We start from the raw sequence: 10,845 nt of genomic DNA on the forward strand, positions 1-10,845 counted from the left end.
AATTAAGAGATCAGTCCAAATTAGTATCTCTGCGTTTGGCAATGATTTCAATTCCACAGTCTGTTGAATTCCACCACATGTACAGCTCTTTGTATTTAATGAGATTCTGATTAGGTAATCAAAGCTTATTTAACAAGCAGTGTGAAAGACTGGTGGAGAACACCTCAAGATGCATGAACAAGCTGCAATCAAAATCTGAGATATTCCACCAAATACTGATTTCTTAACTAATCCTAAATTAAAACATTAGTACCATAATCCTTAGTCCTTAACACTGATCTTAGACGATTTCATTCTTTTTTGAACCATAACATTAGCCATTATACAACAAAGGCCAAACTGGAGTCAGTGTAAAGGAGCCACTTCTACCAACATCTTAACAGATCAAAGTATAAATCCTTTCATATGTGTCAAAAACCAACCCTGGCATCACTGAGCCATTTCAAGAGGTGAGGGACGAGCTTCACAGTATTTACACTACACAGAATGTGCCTCTTCATCGGTAATGACATGATATCAGACAACAAATATGTTCCTTTATGTCCCCTGCAATGTTGACAGGAGTCAGTCCAGAACAGGGCTGCACAAATAAGTATACAGTAATGAGCAGTGAAGATGATGTCTTGCCACAACACAATGGCAATCCCAGTAAGCCCTGCCTTATCCATTGTGCGCAAAGAGAGGCCAAACCTTTATTTTCTATTCTGTAGAACGCTTAAAGAAATAAAATAAACTCCTTCCACACTCTTTATTCTTTGCTCTCGCATAGTGTTAATTTATAAAATAAAGGATACAACATAGACATATGATGATATTAATGCAAAATACCCTCTTGGAGCCCATGTGTCTTGCAGGGGTCCCAGTGCAAAAGAACCTGAATTTGTTTAAGTCACCCATCCACACATTCCATAAGGCGAAGAGAGATGAAGACCACCATCTTGCCTCAAGTTGACATGGGCACATTATGGGTTCTCGAGCAAAATGGCACCTGTTGGATTGCCAGTTTGTCACTGATGGCGTGAGTGAGTATTAACATACATGTATTGGGCAAAGTGCTTGGGGGGGGGGGTCCCTTTAGTGGGCAGATTCATTTCCTCAGCCATACATTTTCAGTCTCATTTTAGTTCCACTTCTTCATCTTCACTGACTAATTTTTTTTTTAAACTGTCACCTCAGTTCCCTTGTTCCAACTTTAGCTTTACCTGATAAAAAAAAACACCTCACATATCTGGACTTTCATTTGAATGCTTTTTATTCCAACTCGGTGCATGTGCTGAAGGTTCGTCTGTCCTGTCTCTCTCTTCTCAGTTGCAGACAATACAATATTTGCAGGTTTCTCCCAGGAGAAAGGCATGCTGGGATTCTAGTAAAGAGCTACACCGGATGTATGAAATGGCAGGAATGCCACACCCTTATTGTGTGTGTTCATGTTTCAAATGTGTAAGTAAAACTCTTTACAATGTCTCGTGTAATAAATCAGAATCCTGTAGAATGGATCTCGGGCTGAGCTGGTTCTGTTGGCCCTTCTTCGTTACCTAAACAGGTTGGAAAGATGACCATACAATTGTCACAGTCTGCAGGGGTAGTACACCATAAGCAACATAATTACATCAACTCCAAAATCAATACTAAACATTATTCAAATACATACATAAAATTCTTAAAGTTGAAATTAGGAATTGCTACAGGTTTGAAGGCCAGTTTTCAGTCTGGCAATAGCAAGACCCAAGATCTGCGGTAATGTTTTAATATTCAACTGTGTGCTCCATTTAAACTCAACCCCAAATTATCCCAGTGATTCCAGATTAGTTCTTTTTGTTTGGTACAATCAAAAAGAATTGTGCTACAGCATTAAACAGGTTTAGCCCCAGTATTTATAAATTGCTTCTTTGACACACTTACCATCGCTCAACCCAAGATAAATAGATGGTGTCCTGATAATGGAGGAAGACCCATGGATGGTGTCATCTGAACTGACTGACAGGTGACTTTTTTCTCACCATTGTGAGCAGTCTACACTGGTCTGCTTCAATCTCCTATGAAAATGAAAACAAGGAGTTAACCAGGATCTCACAAGTGCACAAAGCCATTCTTTTAAAACATAACATGAAAGTGCTAGCTAGCTGCAATGATAGTGTGTGTGTGTGTGTGTGTGTGTGTGTGTGTGTGTGTGTTTGAGAGAGAGTGAGTAATATATCCACTTTACCCTAAGCTGATGCAGGTTTTTCATCAGTCCCTCCATTCTTTGAAAGATTCCATCCACATTTTTTATCATGCGCTGCCGTATGCTTGCTCGTGATTGGCAGGGCCTCGTTTCATGCCTCAGCATCTCCAGGTGTGAACGGCCTTTTGGTGACTGGCAAGGCATCTCCTGCCCTTCTTGCTGTGAGGACAATGATGTCACTTTCTGCTTCTGACTGGCAGCCTCTAAAGGATCCAAGGATCCAAGGATCAACAGTCTTAGTGTCCTGACTGGCAGAACACAAAGGGTGCAAAAAAGTTGGTAAATATCTGAGCCTGCTAAAATTCTATTTATAAAAACACCACCACCACCAGAAATATACTGTTTAACTATCATAGTGCAACAATGACTGTGTAACGGAGTGTAACAAATTCTTACCATCTTGAAAAGCAGCATCAGCCACTTTAGCTTGTCCTCCCACATAACCCTGCCCACCAGTATGCATGTAGGCTTCTGATTGGTCAGTTGGGATAGTAGGTGTGAGAACATTTTCATCATCACTCTGTGAATCTCTCTCTATCGAACCAGACTCTTCTGATAGGGAGCCATCTAGGGACCAAAGGCATCAGCCATAAGTACCACAGAGAGCAAATCCTATGACATTGTATACAAACAAAAACAAACATGGGCTTACCTAGACGACCGACTTGATTACCATGCAACCGTAGAACCGCAGACCTAGAGGAGATGTCAGGAGTCCAATCATTGTAAGTGCATCTTTGAAATTCTGCCTTCTCTTAACAGCATTACAGCAGCATTAGAAAACTTTAAAAATCCTGAGTACTTACGGAGCTGTTGATCCTTGCTCGGTGGCTTCAATGCCTCCAGAGGCCGAGGAGATGGTCTTTTCTAACAGATTCTTCCATCTGTGGAAACATCGCTAAAGCCATCAGGTCCCAATTTCTACAACAGCACAATGTTGTTAAAATCATCTGAACATAAATGGCCTGACACCATAAATGTTATCACAAAACAGACACAGCAGTGCTGACTGGTTGACCTTGATGAGAAGATGGTGGGTCAGAGAGAGACAAAAAAACAAACTCACGTGTTTTTCTCAGAGGAAGTCCCAGCCACCAGCTCGTATATCTGTCTCTCTGATGTACTGATCACATACAAGGCCTTGTTATCTGATAGAGAAGAGCAGGCTGTCAAACAATGTATTCAAACTAACCCAAATGCAATTTGTAACTGGCTTCTTAATTTTTTAAAAATAAAATAAAGACATAGTTATTCCAGACCCATTCATCTATTCTGGCTATTCATAGCTGTAAGAATAACTACAAATATACCTGTAGCCACAGATCTGACAAGAGATGAATCCAAGCGAACAACGGGGCAAAAGGGGGTTTTGAGGTCCGTGTTCCTACCCCAAACCCCACCCAGTGAGCGCGCAGGACATCGCAAGATCAAACGGTCACCTGAACCCCTTTGGAGTAGCACCAACAGGTCTGAGAGAAGCAGAGCATGAATGTCTGAAACACACACACACACACACACACACACACACACACACACACACAGAGTGAGAATGGACCTGTCAAGTAATCATTTGCAAGAGGAAAAACAAAAATGTGATTTGTTCAGCTGTGATGATCTCTTACCTATAGCTTTATCTTTACTAACTTTCCAAGTCAACGGTCCTTCGTGGATCATTTTCTTAGTGGTCAGGTCCAGATTCTACATAGAAAAAGAATATAGTTAATAATTCATACTCTGGATCAGGTGCTCCAAGACCAGAGAAGCTGTTTGGAAGGCAGATGGTGGATACATAGTAAGGCCGTACCTTGAACTGAGCAGCGACAGGACTGGCCTGCCTCTCCAGAGGGGACAAGTCTAGCCTGCGCTGATAACGGCTGAGCAGTCGCCGGTGCTCCGTCTCCCTGACGACCTCATTGACAGCTCGTAGTATCCCACGGCAGCACGCCTGTGCCCTCACCAATGTCTGCAGGTCTGGAGAACCAGCTGTTGTGGGGGCACATACTAGTGTTAATCCAGGAGAAAGGGTGTGTGTGCTTGCCTCCTTGGTAAACTGGTATGTGTGTGTATACTGAAGTGTTTTCATGGTTCAATACATTGTGTGTGAGTGTTTCTATACATGCCTTCTGTGTGTCTGATGATGTTATCCAGCAGCAAGGGGTATTTGGTGAGTCTCTGCATCTCAGACACTAGAAGGTCCTTTAATTGCAGTCGGCGGCAGTGAGGGCTGGCTTCACATTCCTAACACACACACACACACACACACACGAATGAGCCAAGGACATCTAAGTCCAAATGTGGATTCTGTTGACTGCAACACCAATTTATACCTAAAACAGCATCACTAGAAGTTATGTGCTGCAATAAAAGTCAAATATAAAAGACTGGATAGTCTCCAATTCAAAGTATGGGTCAACCAATTCACAACCCAGCCCACTAACAAATATGGCAGAAGCTCTAGTGTTTGTAGGTTTGTCCAAAGGCTTTATACCTCTAAAAAGTGTTACCTGTATAAGGTGCGCGAAACGCAGGTCTTTGCATTTATTTTTAATGAGCTCCAGTGCCTGACTCTGCTGACTGCACAGGTGAGACACCTGCTCCTGGAACTCCTCTCCTGCAGCGTCTTCAAACTATCATGCACACACACAAACACATGAGCTACTGACATATCAAGTAAAGCAACAAGTATATCCCACACTACACAGAACAACCCCTTCATTTTAGACAGCACCAAAAGATGATGTGAACTAGAAAGGGAGTAACACTAGCCAGCTCTCACTCTAGACACCATGATGTCTCCGATGCCTTGAACTATAGAAGAGTCCCTCAGCCTCTTCATGGACTCACACAGATTCGCTGAAACACAAATGCAACACCACAAAACAGAATCTGTTTAAGCGAGCCAGTGTATATGTGGTTTGTTAGAAAGTTGTGTCAGTGGGCAACAGAACTCTACTTGTGTCATGAAGGCCACCGCAGAAACAACATAATACAGCCTCCAGTCCATACCTGCTCACAGTAATGGCATGGTGCCGATAGCTGATATTGTTCTGTCATTAAATTCTCAGTTTGGGTGGGTTTTACACTTCTTTAATCTTGATTATGATTTAGACACCAAGTAGGCTTCAGAAATTTAGGTTTGAAAACACACTAAGACAAATGGAGCAGATTTGCACGCACACACACACGCTCGCACACAGAGAGACTGACCATGAAGACTGTAGACCTGGGGCAGGTTGGGGAAGATACAGGAAAGTTCTTCGACGGTCAAAAGGTTCCTCATCTTCTGGAAGAACACCTGATCGAGAACCCTGAGAGTCCGCAAGTGAGATGCTTCCGTTGTGAACAGCTCTGAGGAAGAGGATATAGCAAAGTCACTACAATTTCTTACAAACGTTACACAATTCAGAATTCCACATTTTCATGAGTCAGGATAGAATTATCATATGTGCATAATAAATAGAATACTGTATGTTCAAAAGATTTAGTAGCTATTTAGTTTAAGTTAGATCAGTAAATAATTTTTTTCATTTTACATGTTAACTGTGTACTGGGAGTTGTCTTTTATAGTCAGTTGCTGTGCACCACATTTGCTGTTTTACCATATATGACAGCCTGCCGTTCGATCTCCCGGGAGCCGAGAGAGGCGAGTGTGTGCGGCTCCACTGTCTCCTGCCAGTTCTGACAGTGGACCGTGTCCTCTTCCAAAGGAGGTGCATCAGGCAACAACGCCAGTGGTGTATCCACACTCCTACAGGAAGGGAAGGAGGCATGGGGAAAGAGAGAAAGAGAGACAGAGCTTCAGCAGCAACTTACTAAGATAAATCAAGGTGACGGATATGGATGTTAAAGAACTGGACGGCAGGTGTGCATGTGTGCTCATTAGCATCAGACTAATGAGGTGTATATAGTTATAATTACATCTCAGTCATGCTCATGGATCTCTGCGTCCTGGTGCAAGGCGGTGACATACCTGTCCAGAGTAGATGCTGGAGGCCGGACATTCATGGCTCAGGAACCTCAGCAGCTCTTCCACTAGTGTGTCTACTGAAATATCTTGAATGTTGGATGATCTCTTTAGTGTTCGTTTCAGTATCTGTTCATTCAGCTGAAGAACACCTTTTCTGAACGGGTTATCGGACGCAACAATGGTCTTTAAAAATTCCACATTACCTATTATGATGTAATAAACCGAGGTGTGAGAGCTGCAGTAGTGATCTAAGCCAGTTAGCTAGCTAGCTATGTTCTTGTCCAGACACTTTAATGCCTCATGGCTGGTGCAATGACACAATATTCAACATTTCCTTCTGATTCTACTTTTAATTCTGTGACATTAGCTAAGCAACTATAAAGCTACTCTTGTCCAAAAATGCCAGTGTCGTTAGACGTATCAAAACGTATCAAACATAGCTTTAGCTAGGCTAGCTAATCAGACCTTCTATGAAACAATCACAACTTAGTAAATTCATAGTTGTTAATCACAGTAAAGTGTTTTTTCTTTTTGTTGTTTAAAAAGAGTTACCTTGTTACCTTGCTAGCTAACAGTTAGCTAGTAACAATGCCTTCAAAAGTAGTTCTCCACTGATACAAGATACCTAAGAGAAGTTTGGCTCGGAATGTGACTGATTGAAAAACAAAAATACATCACAAATAGCGTTATGCAATAATACCTAAAGTGCATACATCAAATACAAACAGTCCCCAATGCAAACCTCTTTTACAAGGCAGCTATTTAGCGTCTGCTACTTCTGCAAAACAAACCCAGTCTTGCATGTTAGTGTTAGCTATCCAGCTAGCTAGGCATTGCTCCAGGACAGGTTTTAGTATAGCCAAAATAATTTGATTGCCTGTTAATTTTTTTAAAAAAGTTGATGTAGAGATGTGACGTTTTACTAAGCGTGCCCTGATAAAAAGCTAATAAAATATCTAAGGGCCAGATTCTGTTATATCATTAGTTAGTGTCGTGTCCGTTGATGCAGGAAAGAAGAGACAGGAAACAGTGCGTTACCCTGTGGCCTTTTATTAATGCAGAGCTCTGGAGATGTCACTTCACAACACAGTGCGAGTGAGATCTAAAGCATAACTTTGCAACAGACAGACTTATATTTCTCTCGCCTTGTGCCACTTCTGCTTTTGTGTTTTTCCATCTCAGCCGTCACCTCTGTTTGACCGTCTCGTACACACGTCTTCTTGCATAATCACACATATGCACGTCTAGGGCATTTCCTGTTATGTCTGGACATACAGTAATTATTTTATTTATTCAAGCATTAGTCCTATTCCATTCTGCACATTATTCTCTACTAGTGTAAGCTTAGCATTCATTTAATTTTTGAAACTCCACAATTCCCCCTTCTGATCTCTACAAAGAGATCACCAATCACACTCCTTTATTCTGGCATCTCCTGTCTCTACGTCCCTTTCCCCCTGTATCAGTGGCATCATCGTCGTACCCTCATGCACATCTTTCCTTTCTATCATAGCTGAGATTAGTCTAACCATTAACGCCCTAATACATGGAATACAGCAGCACCCGCATGTCACAGCAATTCCCGTGAATGTGGCTAATGAAACCATCAATGACACAATTAAGTCTTTCCACTGACCGAACCGGCTCACCATCCAGGATTCCAACTGGTTGTTTATGCCTGAATTCTCATGCATTTCCTCTGATAGGGTCTTCAAACCATCCAATGCTCTACTAACTGACCCATCCGGAGCGGTATTATTAGGAATGAATGTACAACACACATCCTCAAGCATAGCGCAGACACCCCCCTTTTCCGCCAACAACATGTCTAATGCCATACGATTTTGCACCGCCATCAGTGAGGTTGGTCCCAGCTGATCTCTAAGTCCTTCCACTGCATCCCTAGTCAGGTTGGCTAGCCTGAGGACATTATAATGTACATAGTTAATCCGATCCACATTTTTATTTGGAGTAATGGGGAATAATGCAGAAAGTATCGGAATATTCTCAAATCCCCCTGCTATCTGGTCTGCTAACTTATATCTGTCCGGAACTCCGCGAGGTATTCCTATTGCATCTATGTATGTGGGGGTATTCCTTGTTAAATCAAAATGGTATGCCTCTCGCTACTGTCTTGCTGCATCAGTTACCGGGTCCCTGTGTAGTTTTTTGCCTATCAGTAATAAAGGAGCTGCTAACCTGACCATGGCGCATGTCCCCTCCGAGTTCTCTGGCATGTTAACAACCAAAGTCATCCTTCCACAATAATCATACAATCCTGCTCTTGCCCATGAACCCACAGACTCGTTCCCAGTGACCGTGCGGTTACACCATTCCGCCGGGATGTGCCCCAAGCGTACTTGAGGTGTGCTTGAACTTCTAACGAAGCACGTGTAGTTCCCCTCCCCCTTTTCGGGTGAAAATAGTCCTGTCCTGGTTCTGTTACTGATGGGGGGGAAAATAACGCTCAAAGTGTCACAATTCTTAAGGTTTCTTTCCTTAGTCAGGCCAATCATGCACACATAACCCTTGGGGTCTTTTTGTGGGAATAGGGGTGCCGGGGTGGTTATAAGTCTGGGTCTTGCGGCTGCACATGCTACACATCCACCAATCTCTACCCCCATTCTTCTTCACCGTCTTGTTGTTAATGTTTTAATCCTTTCCTACTGCCATGCTATTATTTAACCCAAGCGTGACCAAACTGTAAATGGAAACACACAACACAATACACCAACAAATAATCAAACAACACAATTGTCCAGAAGTCATCACTGGTGTTCTGTTCTTCTTACTTCGGGGTCTAAGGGTGGACTACCTTGACCCTTTTGCTCCCGGGGATTATTCTGCCCCTTCCGGGTCAGGTGAGTTAGGTGATGTTTCAGCAAGGTCCCTCGCTGTCTCTTGCAGACTCCTCTGCGGTGACTCTGCGGCGGCGCACTGGCTCAGATGAAACCACGTTTCCCCTTTACCCTTCAGGCGTACGGCGTGGCTGGTTCTTTCTGTCACCTGGAATGGACCTGTCCACCTCGGCTCACTCCATTTTCTCTTGATGACTCTCAGCAGCCCCCAGTCCGTAACGGGTATCGTCTGTGTTTGTCTGCTCCCCGTCCGGTCCCCCTCCTGCGTGGAGAAAGCTGAAACTATACCTTGCAATTCATTAAAATATGATGTGTGTGTGAGATGTTTTTCTTTTCTCATTTATTGTTAAGGGTCCCTGCGGTCCTGGAAATCCTCAACCTGTCTGCAATTCAAAAGGGGTAAAACCAGTTGTTGCATTTACTGAACATCTAATTTGCATTAATGCCAAAGGTAAGGCGTCAACCCAATTTAATTTTGTCTGTGCACAGATTTTGGCCACTTTGTTTTTCACATTTAGATTAATCCTTCCCACCTTAACTTGAGACTGAGGATGATACACTGCCCCAAATGAATGTTTCAGACCCAGCATTTTCTCTAACTCCTGCAAATTGCGCACTGTAAAATGAGTGCCATTATCTGATCTCACTTTTCTCGGAAACCCATGGTGAGGAATGTACTGGTTCACCAGGAAATTTACCACTGAAGCACTGTCTTCCTATGCTGAGTCCACCATGTCTGTGTAGTCAATTACTATCTCTTCCCCTGGTGTTATTGACAACGGATACTTACCGGGTGCCACCTTAATTGTAGGTTTGGGATTGTACTGTTGACATACTCTACATGTCCCCTGCACTTTATGATAGCTACTCTTTTTGGTCCCTGCAAGGCCTTTCCCAGCTCCCTCATTTCTGCCTCATGTTTAATTGGTTTGTTTCCCACTGTCCTAAACCCTGCTTTCATCCATTGTCTTAGCTCCACATGTGCTGCCCCTATCGTGTAAGCAGAGTCAGTATAAATATTCACTTCCTTGCCCTTTGCTAACTTCAAGGCCTCCACTACTGCCATTACCTCAGCTCGCTGTGCTGATTGCTAACCTTTCAGCCTTTCTGCTTTCACCGTCCAAAATTCATCTACTTCTCCCTGTGTTTCTGCCACCACTGCACACCCTGCTTTTATATCCCCATCTGGTCGTCTAAATCCACATCCATCAGTGAACATGTTCCCTGCTCCTGGAATTGGTTCTCCTTCTAGGTCTGGTCTCACCTTCTCCTGCTTTTTGACTTCCTGTTCGCACTGATGAGGCTCTTCTCCTCCCATCATGTCTGCCATGTTGATTCCGTCATGCGTGTACGTGATGTGTGGTGCTTCCAAAATTTTGCTGATCCTCTGTTGCCTTAGTGCTGTCAAGGTGAAGGCTTGTGAGTTCACGTATGCTATTACACTTTGTGTGGTTAGTACCGTGATTGGATGTCCCATTACCAAATGCGCTGTATTGTTAGAAGTTAACAAGCCTATGCATTATCTAATATCGCTCACCCTTTTAATAATGCAATGTAATTACTCGCCCACATTCTATACTTCATGCTATGTCACGTGCCTTTCATCACTAACCCCATCTCACAACGTTAAGAATATTCAATATTTATTTATTTGAGTATGCCCTTTTGGGCTGGCCAGCTAGGGGGCGTTGGCGCATATAGGGGTTAATTGGCATTACTGATTTGTTACAATTTTTAATTATTTTTTTTTATCAACTTAGAGTTCATTTGATGACTTTATTGGCAAGAGATCAGCC

This window comes from Electrophorus electricus, unplaced genomic scaffold (assembly GCF_041902795.1).
Source record: "Electrophorus electricus isolate QZ-2024a unplaced genomic scaffold, ASM4190279v1 Scaffold38, whole genome shotgun sequence".
NCBI lineage: Eukaryota > Metazoa > Chordata > Actinopteri > Gymnotiformes > Gymnotidae > Electrophorus > Electrophorus electricus.